The following is a 13,545-nucleotide window of genomic DNA, read 5'->3' on the forward strand; positions in this document are numbered from 1 at the left end:
GAAAGAGGGAAGATTGAGATTGGATGTTAGGAAAAAGTTCTTTACTCATTGGGCAGTGAGTTGCTCGCACAGCTGCCCAGAGAGGATGTGGATGCTCCATCCCTGGGGGCATTCAAGTCTGGGTTGGATGGGGTCCTGGGCAGCTGAGCTGGTAGGTCCCTACCAACCCAAGTTATTCTATGATCCTAGTAAAAAGTAAAGAATTAAAAAAAAAAACAAACAAAAAAAAAAAACCAACAAAAAAAACTGTTTACTATCTCTACCTTCCAAGATTACCAGATAAGTACTTTGAGGATAAAACAAGTTTCCTGACTATAAAACTTAATTTTAGTAATTGTTTTATGTTAATAGCTGTCTACAGAGTTTTTGGGCCTCTTAATGTCACAGAATTTTAGAGTTTGTATTGTGCAGATGTTTCAGTGAACATAATTCATTTGTGTTTATTTTGTTTATCTTAATCAAGTTCAGTTAAATCATGATTTATCAGAGATTCAGAGCATAAATATCCTTATAGTCTTTTTGCTTCCATTTAGTTAATCCATTTTAATTGAGACTTCACAGATAAAAATTTCTGCCCAAATATGCAAGTGCAAATGCAAGTGCTAGTTTTTTGAGAAAGTTTGGAACTGATGAAGGAGAGTCAGGTATGGAATTTATTTATGCTTGTGTTTGAATACTTCATCTGTTAACAAGCTGTTAAAATCTGATTTGAGGTGATTTTGGCTCTGAATGCAGAATTTTACTGCCACATATTGTCTATAAATGTGTATGTCAATCTTTGTGAGCCCTTATTTCCATGTGTATCACTTTTTTGAGTTTTGTTTTGAACATGTGTATGCTCTCAACTCCGGTAACTATAAATCATTTGTGTAGCTTTTAAAGCTGCATATCTTTACTAAAGCTGTGTGACTTTCCATAGCAGTCCCACATCCCCTAGTCTAAAAGGAACTGTTGAAAGAAGACCAAGTATAAATGGATATAGACAGATGGTTATTTTGTTTTTCACTAAATGATTTGTTCCTACTCTTACAGTCCAGTTACTCATTTGTTTTTTTCAGGAATCTTTCCTGGTAACACCACTGAAGATAAGCCTGGTTTGTGTGAAGGCATTGAATGCTTCATCCAGAGAGATGGACCTTAAAAGGGTCTGCTTAGAGAAAAGCAACGAACTCAAATCCTGTCTTAAATATTAATGCTGGGAAGGCTCAGCTGTATCACTGGGTGGTACTAGGTGTATTTCAGGTTTATCTTTTCAACCAGTAAAAGAGAGACTAGCTATTCTTTGTATAGTACAACATGCAGCTTGTTGGCCGTTTGTTGAGTCGTCCCTCTCTACCTCCTTCATTCCTTGTTGTTTTGATATTTCACATTTAAATCTCACCATTCACGGACTTTGTCCACCAAAGGACTCAGTATGAGTAAGCACTACTTTTTGTATTGTTGTCGTTGCAGATCTCAGCCTTTGGAGGACAGCTCTGTTTTTGTAGGATCCTACAGTCCAAGTAAAGAAATAAGGCTTAGCTTGCATGTATGATAAAGGTGTAGAGTAGGTTCCGTTGTCAGAAAGTAAACGTGAGAAAACTAGGTAGAACTTTGGAAGAACTTTAATTCTTCATGTTATTCCTGTAACCTGCAATGACCTCTTCCACAGAGCAATTTTTACTTGTTATTTACTCAGCTAAATGTCCATATACAGGAAATCCTTTAAGTTGATCTTGCAATGCTTAATGTCTACATGTAATTCTGTGCTCTGAGCAGTTTACTAAAGACTATTGTCCTGCCTGTAAACACGTGAAAATAATTAAGTTTGATGCTTTGCTCCTAAGTTGTTTTTTTTTTTTTGTGGTTTGCATTATATCTCTCTGCCTGCAATTCCTAAAAATACTGACTGCCTAGTTGCAGTCTTCTAGGCAGATTGTAGTAAAACTTAAAGAATAAAAATAAAATAAATTAGTTTAATGGGTACGTTATTGGTTTCCCCAGTTCTCACTCCTAGGTCCTGAACAGAATTGAGTGTTGCAATAAAATTGTTGTTTCCATGGATCTCCAAGTTGATGCACAGGTGTACGCAATCTCTAGTTTTGGTATAGAGAAAACATATGTCAGATAAATACTTGTTCTCTTGTTTCTTTCTCTTTTGAAACAGCAGTTTAGCTAAACACGTAGAAGTTAGAACACGCCAACCTGGCAAGGTTCTGTTTGCCTTAGTTGTCTTTATAGGTTTTATTACCCAATCTGCTGCGCAAGCAGAGAAGGTAGAGGTGACCTGGAGTTAGCGATTACCAAATAGCCTTCACTCGTTCCAAGGCCACCAACAAACATGCTCTTCACTCCATGAACATTCTTAGAATAGTACCATTTGCAAGCTGAGATAGCGCTGCTGTCTCTCTACGAGCACAGAATGGTTTGTTAAGTATTGTTACTGTAGAGAAGACTACGTATTGATAATAGACTTAAGTCTGTGCTTAGTGGAACAAATTAGACTCCCAGTAACAATGTCAATAATAAGTAGTATTTGTAATATATTCAGAAGAATTTGAAATTCAGTTGTAACAGTTTTATTGTTGTTATAGAGAGCTTGTCTATGGCTATAAGGGTATTTTAATGTCTACAAGACAGGATGAAAAAAAAATCTATAATTGTACTATTAGGAAAAAATAATGTTTTATGGAAGTAAACAACCAGGGGATGCCAAAGCTACTGGTCTAAGGAATCAGACTATTCATCAAAAATCAGCTACAGCATGGTTTGTTGAGGACATGGCAGTATTTGTCTCTTCTCAGTGAGGAGAAAAAAAAAAAAAGATTCTGCTTGTAACTTGCAGTTGCTACTGAGAGGGAAATGTTAGACCTTTAAGAAGTCAGAATGTTTTGGAGATTTGAAGGCCGTACTTGAATGAGGCAGTTAAGCAAATGAGAAGCAGCTATTAACACCAGGAAGAGTTTTACTTTCTGGTTTGCCTTAACATTGGGCAGTTAATTAGAGAAAGACTGTGTGAGCTGATCATAGCAAATAAATAGGACATTTCTCTTTCCTTTTTATGCTGTCAGTCTGAGGAACAGATCGTGATCTGTGGCAGATATTTCTGCTAGAAAAGCTCCAACAAATGTGACAATAAAGGATGCTGCCTTCTTACTTCAGCCCTTATAGCACTCACTGAGCTTGCAGCCTACATTTCCCATGCTATATGGCTGTCCTTTCATAGTTGTCAAGCATGTTCCTTGTATTCTTGCCTGCTTCAGCATCTGTCCCAGTAACTGAGGGAGTCTTCTGACAACATGTTTTCATTCTGTGCTCTCAGAGTCTCATTTAGTATATTGTACCTTATCCATTTTGCAGCTACTGATTCTACTTGAGTAATGAGTACTGACCTGACTGATGCTTTGCTTGGGTGACTGATTAGGCTGATCATGTAGCAGCATCTTTTCTAACTAAAGTTTATGTTCTTTGGAAAACTTTGTATTCCAAGGATTCACCTTCTGAGAGCCATTTTTTGAGGTGCATATTTAAGAAGTCATTGGCAAGACATCTTTCAGAGTTGAAGGAAGAGAAACAATTCATCCTCAATTCAATAGTGGAAGATTGTCATATTTGATACGAGTGTCATTAATGCATTTTGATTTCCTCCCTTTTTGATAAGCTAAGTTTTTCAAGTTAAACATCTCAAATTTCTTTTGTGTTGCTTCTCTGTTGCTATTACTCAGGAGATATTGACCTGTGAGAGATTCTCAACCCTTCTATGCCCAGAATGAAGTCTTTTCAATTTGAAGGGAGAGGTAAAAGGTGGGAATTGCATTGGAAGTATGAGCTTCATCGCTTATTTAGTGAAGCAAAATACAGGGAATGCAGAGTGAAGTTGGCTGCAAATCCCAGTGGATGTAATAATTGGACGCTCTATTCAGCATTGGTGAGGCCACACCTAAAGTACTGTGTCCAGTTCTGGTCCCCTGAAAACAAGAGTGACATGGTCATAATGAAGAGTGTCCGGCAGAGGGCCACCAAGAGAATGAAGGCACTGGAACGCTTTTCCTATTGGGGGAGGCTGACGCTGAGCTGAGACTGACGAAGAGGAGGCTCATAGGGATCTCATCATGTCTGTGAATACCTGAAGAAGAGGTGCAGAGAGGATGGATCCTGCCTCATTTCAGTGGAACCCCGTACCAGGACAAGAGGCAGTGGGCATAAATTAGAGCACAGGAGGTTCCCTCTGAACACCAGGAGCACTTCTGTGCTGTGCAGGTGACAGAGCACCACTACAGGCTACCCAGAGGCTGTAGAATCTCCTACTTGGAGATCTTCAGCAGGTGCCTGGGTATGGGCCTGGGGCCCTGCTCTGGTTGTCCCTGCTGGATCAGGGTTTTCTGACTTCAGTCGTTCTAATTATGTAATAACAACAAAAGACCTTGTTTAGCATGAGAGAGGGTGGTGGCTGTCCCTACTAATGTCCCTACTTACTATGAATTTCTCTTTTCTCACTGCTTTTCCAACTTTTGCATCCTAGAATGATGTTGAGGACTTCTACCTTTCCTCACCATTTTTGACTAAGTGGATGATTATCACCTTTAACCTAAGGTAATGCACTTTTGCATTTTCATCTCAGTAATGGGATTTGAGGTCTTACTGCAGCTGATCTGTCAAGTCATGTCATGCCAAAAACTGCAGATACTGCAACCTAGCTGTGGAAGAATTTCTCCTTTCTGATTCTCCTTTTTAATTTTTTTTTCTTTTCTTGCTTCTCTATTTTCCAAAGCAGAGCAATCAGTCTGGACTGCTACAGAAGTCAAAAGGGGTTTGTTCTCATTTTTAAGCCCAAAACCACAAACAAATCTATCTCACAGCAAAATGTGACTTTGCTTCTGAACCTCTTCCTATGAGCACTGAATCTGTTGCGTGAAGCTCTTCCTTTCTTGCTAGCAATACTGAGATTGAGATTAAAAAAAAGAGGGGTGAATTATGTTATGAGTTAGGTCAAAAACTCCTCTAATTCATTTGTACCCTGGAGTTCTTTCGCCCTGTTCTCCAGACCTAATAAGGGACCAACAGATCGGGTAATGCACAGCAGCACGGGCAGAAACCATAGAAGTGATGTACATGCCAAATGAAAAGAAGGAGGTTTGGGGATCAATTGGATCCAGCACCATGAGAGAAAACTCTTAGAATGTGGACTTGGTACAACTTGTTTTACAGATTATGGGAATTGGTGCTGAGGAAGGGTAAGAAACCAAAAGCTAAAACGTCTTTGCACTCTCGAATTCTAATTTTATTTATTTTTAATAAGAATCAATTTTTAATCTGATAAGTAAAATGTACTTCTACCAGGTAAAATGTACTTCTTATGCAGAAGAATTTTCCTGTTGTCTTCAGATTTCTCTAAAATTCTTCCTTTGAAGGAGATGATTGATGCAGTTTCTTACTGTGTTTTGGGAGTGAAAATTAATGGTAGAGTGGGATAGCTTTGCATCAGTGAGCCTAGCCAAATTGGGCTTTTTTTTCTTTTATAAATAGATATTGTTCTATATTGCTCTGTGTAAAAGAAGCAAATTAATAAAATTCTCATGTTGATAAGAAACATCTGCATCACCAAGCACGTGGATGCTTACCAGAATAAACAGCAAATAAAACCAAGTAGTAGTGCTATGAAATGTCAGTTATTGACTTTGCTTTGCTTTTTGATTGGCAATTTGTATTTTTTCCCCTTGTATTTTAAAATAATAATGATGCAGCTCTGCAACTTTAAAGCACTTTCTATTGACTTTCAAGGGTTTGTGCAATGAGCATCTCGCTGCCTGATTTGAACAGGAAACCTACCATAATCATGAGACTGTGGTTGGACTTAATGATCTTGATGGTCTTTTCCAACCTAAATGATTCTATCTCTGAGCACCAAAATTTAATGTCAGCGAACAGGAATGGTTTGATGAGTCCACATTTGTGTACAGAGCAGTAGGTACACAACTGTCCTTGGAATCTGTCTTAATATGTATCTCTCATGTGATTTTAAGTAAATAGTAACACCACCCCTTTCTGCCCTTGTAATAGTGATTACAAGGGAGAATTTCAAAAGCTTTACAGATTGAATTATTTCATCAAAAAGCTTTAGTTTAAATTCCCTCTGATGTTGATGAGATTGGAAGCAGGCCACTCACTTGTATTTTGGGGAACTTCTACTGCTGAAAAAGTCCAAAGTGGCTGGTAAATGTTTTCAATAAAAAATGCTGTTCAGGTAGACTTCAATATATGACCCACGGTAGGAGAAAGTTAATGGTTCTGTGGTTAAAACAGAAAAGCAGAAGTTGTAGTTACTATGAAGCTATGGAAATAATTCATTTTGGAAGGAGCTAGATGGTTGTCAGTCCACAGATCTGACCTGAAGCAAAATATATGAGGATGTCCAGCAAACTAAAACATCACAACAGCCAACACAAATCAAGTGAAACAATGGTGTTTTTCATCTTTAATCCTTTAATTTGCAGTAATTTTGAAATGAAAGCTTTTCAAATGGGAATAAAACCAGAATTGTTTCACTTTGAACAAAGTGAAAGAAAACATTTTTTTTATTCTATGCCCGGTGATTCATTATGTCAAATCACACATAATATTTCAGATGTTGCATTATTCTACAGGAACCGTTGTTTGAAATGTTTTACCAGATCTGTGCAGTCTTGACTCCTTTGGCTTTTTTACAAATTGCCTAATATGATGCATAAATCAAGAATACTTTAACTTCAGGATTCCCTTTCAGAGGGTGACTGTGAACAATAGCCTCCAGTGCAGGATCACTGTTCTACAATTGTTTATCTGTTGTTCATCTAACTTTGTCTTAAAAATCAATGACCAAAACTGAATTCAAAGATTGTTTTTTGGTGGTCCTCTATACTGAGAATAGGATTCAGTTCAAAAGTTAAGAAGCTTAAATGCTGGTATCTATCTCTATGCATTTCCAGCTACCATGATAGTGAAGGTTTAGGCTTGGTTAGGCTGTCACCCCACAGCCAGACCTCTGAATTCTTGAGGTCTTTAAGACACTAGCATGTTGAGAGATTTGACACTTGACTTACAGAATCCAGGTATCTTTATGAAGTGAGCCTAGAGGTTACATGGGATACCTCAGGGCATTTGCAATGGCTGTGGATACCTGTATGTGGGCAATAACCAATTAAACCCCTTGTTAGTGCTGCTAATGTAAATTATTTCAATCTGCATATACGTGGCACTCAGTTTTTCCCTTTCCTTTTTGTATATCACCATGTATTCATTGCTGAAATTATTATACTGAAGTTAGAAACTTGAAGCTATTAATTTATAAAAAACACCTGCCTAAAAATATAATTATCCCCATGGATAAGCATAGCAAGCAGAGAAAATTCTGTAAAGAAAATTTCTTTAACTACTTCTTGTTGCCCAGCGTAATTTTGGCAATACAGAGATTATAATAATGGTTACACAGCGCTGCTGATAGTCGCATGTGTTTTATTTGGCAGGCTCCAAATATATTATTTTACTGGTAGTCCTCTGCACAAAGGGTCAAGGCTGGTTGGCAGCGCAGTTTGGTGTACTGATCTTTAGCAATAGCAGTAGTAGTGGAACACCTTAATAAATGCTGTTCAAGGCCAGCTTCCAAGGCTGAACATTACCGCCTAATAACTTTGATCAGAGCGCTCACAAATATTTGTGTAAGTACATGCATGCGAATTCAGTCTGCGGTATTTTATTTACAGCAGTAACTGTTTGGAACAGAATCTGTCTGAGACTGCTCTAAAAACATACGTTCATACTTTCCACTAAGGTGTCAATTACAGAGCTGTCCTGTGTTTCTTCTGACTCCATCCTATCGTACCTCCTGATAATCCCTGTCTCTCATTTAACTTGTTCTCTCTTTTGTGCTTTCTTGCTGTTTTGTTTCCCAACACAAGCTTGCTTCAGTTATGGTCATGCCATGTTCCTTTCTCTCTTGCTTCTAAGCTTGCACAATTGCTGACTTCTTCCTACAAGCTGTATTTACATTTGCTTCATTCAAACTTCTTCCCAATATCTTCAGCCGCATCAAATCTCGAAAGCAATACTCCATCCTCACCCTTGGTCATTGCTGGCAGTCTCTGTCACAATTAGTGCTGCTCTTCTTAAAATGTTATCTCTTGGCTTCTGGTAACTGCCACTGAGATACAGCCTTTCCTATCCACCCTCTGAGCAAAACACTCACCCACGGGCTCCTTTCCAGCTCTTTTGGTATTGTTGCCATTTTCTGGTGCTTTCCTGCTACATCTATTCCTATTTTTGTGGTAAAGGTAACTTATTCATACTGTGACCCTGCTGTGCTGACTTCTATACCCTTTGCAGAATCAAAGACAAATTGTTCTTTTTTCACTTTCAAGTAGCTTCACAGGTTACTCCTCAGCTGTCTGTCATCTGGTATCTTGTGCCCTAGCTCTGACCAGATGGAGACATGCTTTCGGTGCCGGTGATGAACTTGGCCACTGTCAACCTGTTGGTCTATCAGACCACTAGTTGGCATACTGGCAGCACTGCCTCCTTGTTTCCTTCTCCTCCTCTAGATGGATGCTTTTCACCTTGTATTTTGCTTAGATTATTACCTCCTTAGGAATAGCATTTTTATTCCGTGTCCTGATCTGTGTGACAACAATATACATCATAAAAATAATAGTAAAGTACTAGGCCAGGGAATAAGCATGTAACTTATGCCAACACATAACTTTAGAAACCACTCCTGGGGTGAGACTGGTGTGGCCCTTCAGCTCTTAGCTCTGCTCTGGGTTGCCCTGGGAGCCTCAGTTTGATTACTGAATGGCAATCAGCTGTCTACCTTCTGGCACCAAAATGCCTCTAGTAGGATCCTAATGTCAGGCACCCACAGGTATCTCTGCAAATCCACTTACCCAGTATATCTGTATCCATCACCCATATCATTCAATTATGGTTTCTACAAATTCTGCAGATTTGCCAATGGTTTATCATATCATCAAATTTCAGGAAAGATCCTTTGACAGTAGTCTCTTTATGGATTTAGGGGAACAATTCTAAAACAGCATTTCCTGATCTGTTTACAGAGGTTCACTGTCTCTGAATAATACCTGTGAAAAGCTAACACATGAGGCATGCTTAACAGAACTCATATAATTACTGTGGCTTACACTGTTAAGGGCTTCCCCATCATTTTTAACACCAGCTTCTAACTCTTATAAGGATATTAGTCCTTGTTATGAGTTCTTAAAAGTGAGAAGTAAATTAGTCATTAAATGAGCTGGTTCCACGTAGAGGGTGTATATTCAGAGAATCTCCACCTTTCCCGAGGCTCTGCTTGCTTGTGCCAGAGCATCCAAGCTGAAATGTTGAGAAGAACAGAGAGGAAGTATTTATCCCCCTGCCTAAGGAAAAGTTCTTTTTGAAGAAGGGTGCAGAGCTGAAATCACGGTAGGTCATCAAGGCCCAGATCACCTCCCATCTGCTAATGCAGCTCTTTGGGTAATGTTCATCAACCTGTTCTTCCAACCAGTCATGCGAATTCGTGGTGGTAAGTAATAAAGCTTTTTGGACGTACTAAAAGTTCCTGTCTGTCCACAATTCCTTTGCAGACTCTATACAGTACAGATCAGATACCTGCACAGAGAATGAGCTGAGAAGAGACAGGGGAGCTGGCACTGATCTGTCTGCAAACAAAGTAAAAGGTGAAACTGTCCATGGTGCAGCTGGCACAGCAAATCACAGGGACAACAAAAGCTTGGTTTTGCGATCCCATGAGCAAACGCTTCATGCAAGGCATCCACCAGCATTTAACATTAGAGCAGAGGATTCCTGAAACACACCAGAATATCACAGAAAAAAAATTATATATATTTTTTGAAAATAATAGAATTGTAGAATCACAGGATCGTACAGGGCTGCCCCCCCCCAGATGAGGCTGCCCAAAGCCCTATCCATCGTGGCCTTAAGTGCCTCCAGGGATGGGGCACCCACAGCTTCTGTGGGCAGCCTGTGCCAGTGCCTCACTGCCCTCTGAGAAAAGAATTTCCTAGTAGGTAGGGCTGGTAGGTTGCACACCTAGTTCTTTTAGGGGTTCTGAGGAGGTTTCAGTTACATTTTACATATTCCCTTTTGACACTGTGTGGTGTTACTCCTGACAAAAATGGAAGGTTTGTTGAACCTTCAGTCTGATCATTCCCAGTTGGTGGTTTTGTAATGTTCTTGTGGATGTCTGTATGTCTCAAGTCTGTACTTATCGGAGACTTTGAGACATTTAATCTCCTGTCAGTCAACAATTGTACAAATGCTTTTGAAGAAGAATTACAGCGGTCTTCACACTGAATTATTCCCAGGGTGATTTAATCAGCCAAGGTGTTTTAATCTTTCAGAATCTCTATGGGGTCCTTCTGCCTGAGGAGTTAGATTTCAGAAATGATTGTTATCTTTAAAAACATAAATATAGAGAGTCTGCAGGATCTTGTTTACTGGTGAATTATGTAAAATTGGCTTTTCATTTAAGAAAAATCATTGGCTTTACACTGATTGCTCTGAAGTGACCTCTTTCTTTTCTTGATATGTGAAACACTGAGGATTATTTGATTTTCGTTGTTTGACTTTTAAGTGCATCTCACAGATTTGTCTGTCTTGGCAGAAAACAAAATAAAGTCAACAACAGTTAGCAAGGCGGGTATTTACTTTGACTACTGGACAGTAGTCCATTTAAGAACATGTAATCTTTTTATTGTTTAATTCTAAGGTTACTCTGAGGCAATGACTGCTTTTACCACCAAACCTGCTGTATACAGCTGTCTAAAGAAGGACAGGCTGCAGGCATTGTTATGCTCAAACCCTCTCTGTGAGCTGTTTAAGTTTGCTGACATAATTGCAGTTATTGTGGTGTGAATGAGGGCAGATCTGGAGCAGGTCCAAAGGAGGGTCTCTAAGTTGGTCAGAAGGCTGGAGCACGTCTCCTGTGAAGAAACGTTGAGGGAGTTGGGCTTAGAGAGGAAAAGGCTCCAGGGAGCCTCATCGCAGCCTTCCAGTACATGAGGGGTGCTTACAAGCAGGAGAGAGACTAACTTTCTACATGGCCATGATAGGACAGGGGGGAATGACTTAGGTTGGATGTTAGTGGGAAATTTTTCACTCACAGTGTGGTGAGGTGCTGGCACAGGCTGCCCAGATAAGCTGTGGGTGCCTCATCCCTGAAGGTAATCAAGACCGGTTGGATGGGCCCTGGGCAGCCTGAGCTGAGGGGAGCAGCCCTGCCCACGGCAGGGGGCTGGAACTAGATCTATAAGGTCCCTTCCAACTTAAGTCAATTCTATGATTCTATGTTCAGGCAGTCGACTACAGTTCTTTAGCATTCTGCGCATTTTGTAAATAGTGGATGCATATTCATCCTGCTGTAGCTCTGTTTACGTCAGGAGACAACATTTTCTGAAGCACCTCATTGATGACTAAGCAGTAATTATCATAAAAACATATTTCATGCTTTCAGACAACATTATGCTGTGATCTTTCCTCTTTCAGGTTCCTTTTTTTTTTTTTTGCTTAGAAACTTTCATGAAAGGTTCTATAATGCAATCAAAGAACAATTTAAAATTAACTATGAATTTAAAAATCTCTGTTTAAAGCTGTGGTCACTGAAGACACTTGACATGGTGAAGAAAGTCTGATTGAACCAAAAGGAGCTCTGTTACCAGGCACCCCACAGTTCTGCTTTTATTTGAGCTCAGTTTTGATCTAGCGTAGCACTGTGCACACAGCTTTGCCCTTGACCCTTCAGGATGCACAGATGAGGAGCTCCTCAAAGCAGAGCTCTGAGATTGAGTCCCCATGCAATTCAATGGCAGCCTCTTCCATTTAAAATTTGGCAGTGATAGTTTTAGAGTCAGCCTGTCAAGCAGCTCTGGGCTGACCCTGAAGCTTGAGAAAATTGCTGATGTGCTGCAGCTTTCAAGGGCCAGGCCCCAACCACTCAGAGACAATTCTATTGGGTAAAGAACTGTCTGGAGGACCGGGCAGAGAATGGCAGTGAATGGAGTTAAATCCAGCTGGCAACTGGCCATGAGTGGTGTTCCCTAAGGGTCAGTAGTGGGGCCTGTCCTATTTAATATCCTTACTGGATGAGGGGAATGAGCGAAACCTCGGTAAGTTTGCAGAAGACAGCAAGCTAGGAGGAAATGTTCATATGCCGGAGGGTTGGAAGGCCTTCAGAAGGACCTGGACAGACTGGATCCATGGGCTGAAGCCAATGGGATGAAGTTCAACAAGATGAAATGCTGGGTCCTGCACTCTGTGCACAAGTCCATGCAGTGCTACAGGCTTGGAGTAGAGTGGCTGGAGAGCTATGCAGAGGAAAAAGATCTGGAGGTGTTGGTTGATGGTTAGCTAAACATGAGCCAGCAGTGTGCCCAGGTGACCAAGAAGGAATCCTGGCTCTTATTAGAAAGTGCAGCCAGCAGGAACAGGAAGGTGATCATCCCTCTGTACTCAGCACTGGTGAGGCTGCACCTGGAGTACTGTATTCTGTTTTGGGACTCTCACCACAAGAAAGACATTGAGGCCTTGGAGCATGTCCAGAGAAAGGCAATGAATCTGTGGGGAGTCTGGATCACAAGTCTCATGAGGAGCAGCTGAGGGAGCTGGGATTATTCAGTCTGGAGAGGAGAAGGCTCAGGGCAGACCTCATTGCTCTCTACAACTCCGTGAAAGGAGGTTATGGTGAGGTGGGGATCTGCCTCTTTTCCCATGTTACTAGTGATAGAACTAGAGGGAATGGCCTCAGGTTGTGACAGTGGAGGTTCAGGTTGGATATTAGGAAAAATCTCTTCTCAGAAATAGTGGTCAGGCATTGGAACAGGCTGCCTGGGAGGTGGTGGAGTCACTGTCCCTGGAGGTGTCCAAGAAACGTGTAGATGTGACCCTGAATGTTATGGTTTAGTGAGCAATATTGGTGGTAGCTGGGTGGTTGGACAGGATGATCTTAGATTTCCAACCTCTATCATTCTGTGATTCTACTAAGGCCCCTCCATTCTGCATCCTCCAGTCCCAAGCCTGCCACTGCTGCCTTGTGCCCACACTGCTGGAAAGGAGCTGGCTCAGACTGCCTAGTGGTGTTACATGACTCTTAGCATCCAGCAAAAGGTCACCTGGTGGAGTTGCTCTTCAGATGAATCCCAGCTGGTGAATAGCAGCTGTGGCCAGCATGGTTTCAGACATGTAAATTGTCTTATCCTGCTAAGGTGTCTTGTTACATTAGTAAGGTCATTGTGTTGCTTCCAAGAACTGCAGCATGAGGTAATGTTTTCTTTTAGCCTGAAAGCTGTAAAACATTTTCACTGCCTTGATTCTGTCTGTTTTGCTTAGGTCACAAGCCACCTGCTCTCACTCAGCTGCCCACGGCTTGCTTCCTATCCCTAGACTGCTGCACAGAGACAGTCACACAGCCTCAAGCAGAGCTCATCCAAAAAATCTTGTGCCCTGAGACCCCATGGTGTGTCTGATCCATCATGCGCTTTTGCCTCTGTTAGGAGGTACCCTCACCTCTACCCATCCTTTACA

Source organism: Meleagris gallopavo, chromosome 3 (genome assembly GCF_000146605.3).
Source record: "Meleagris gallopavo isolate NT-WF06-2002-E0010 breed Aviagen turkey brand Nicholas breeding stock chromosome 3, Turkey_5.1, whole genome shotgun sequence".
Classification (NCBI taxonomy): domain Eukaryota; kingdom Metazoa; phylum Chordata; class Aves; order Galliformes; family Phasianidae; genus Meleagris; species Meleagris gallopavo.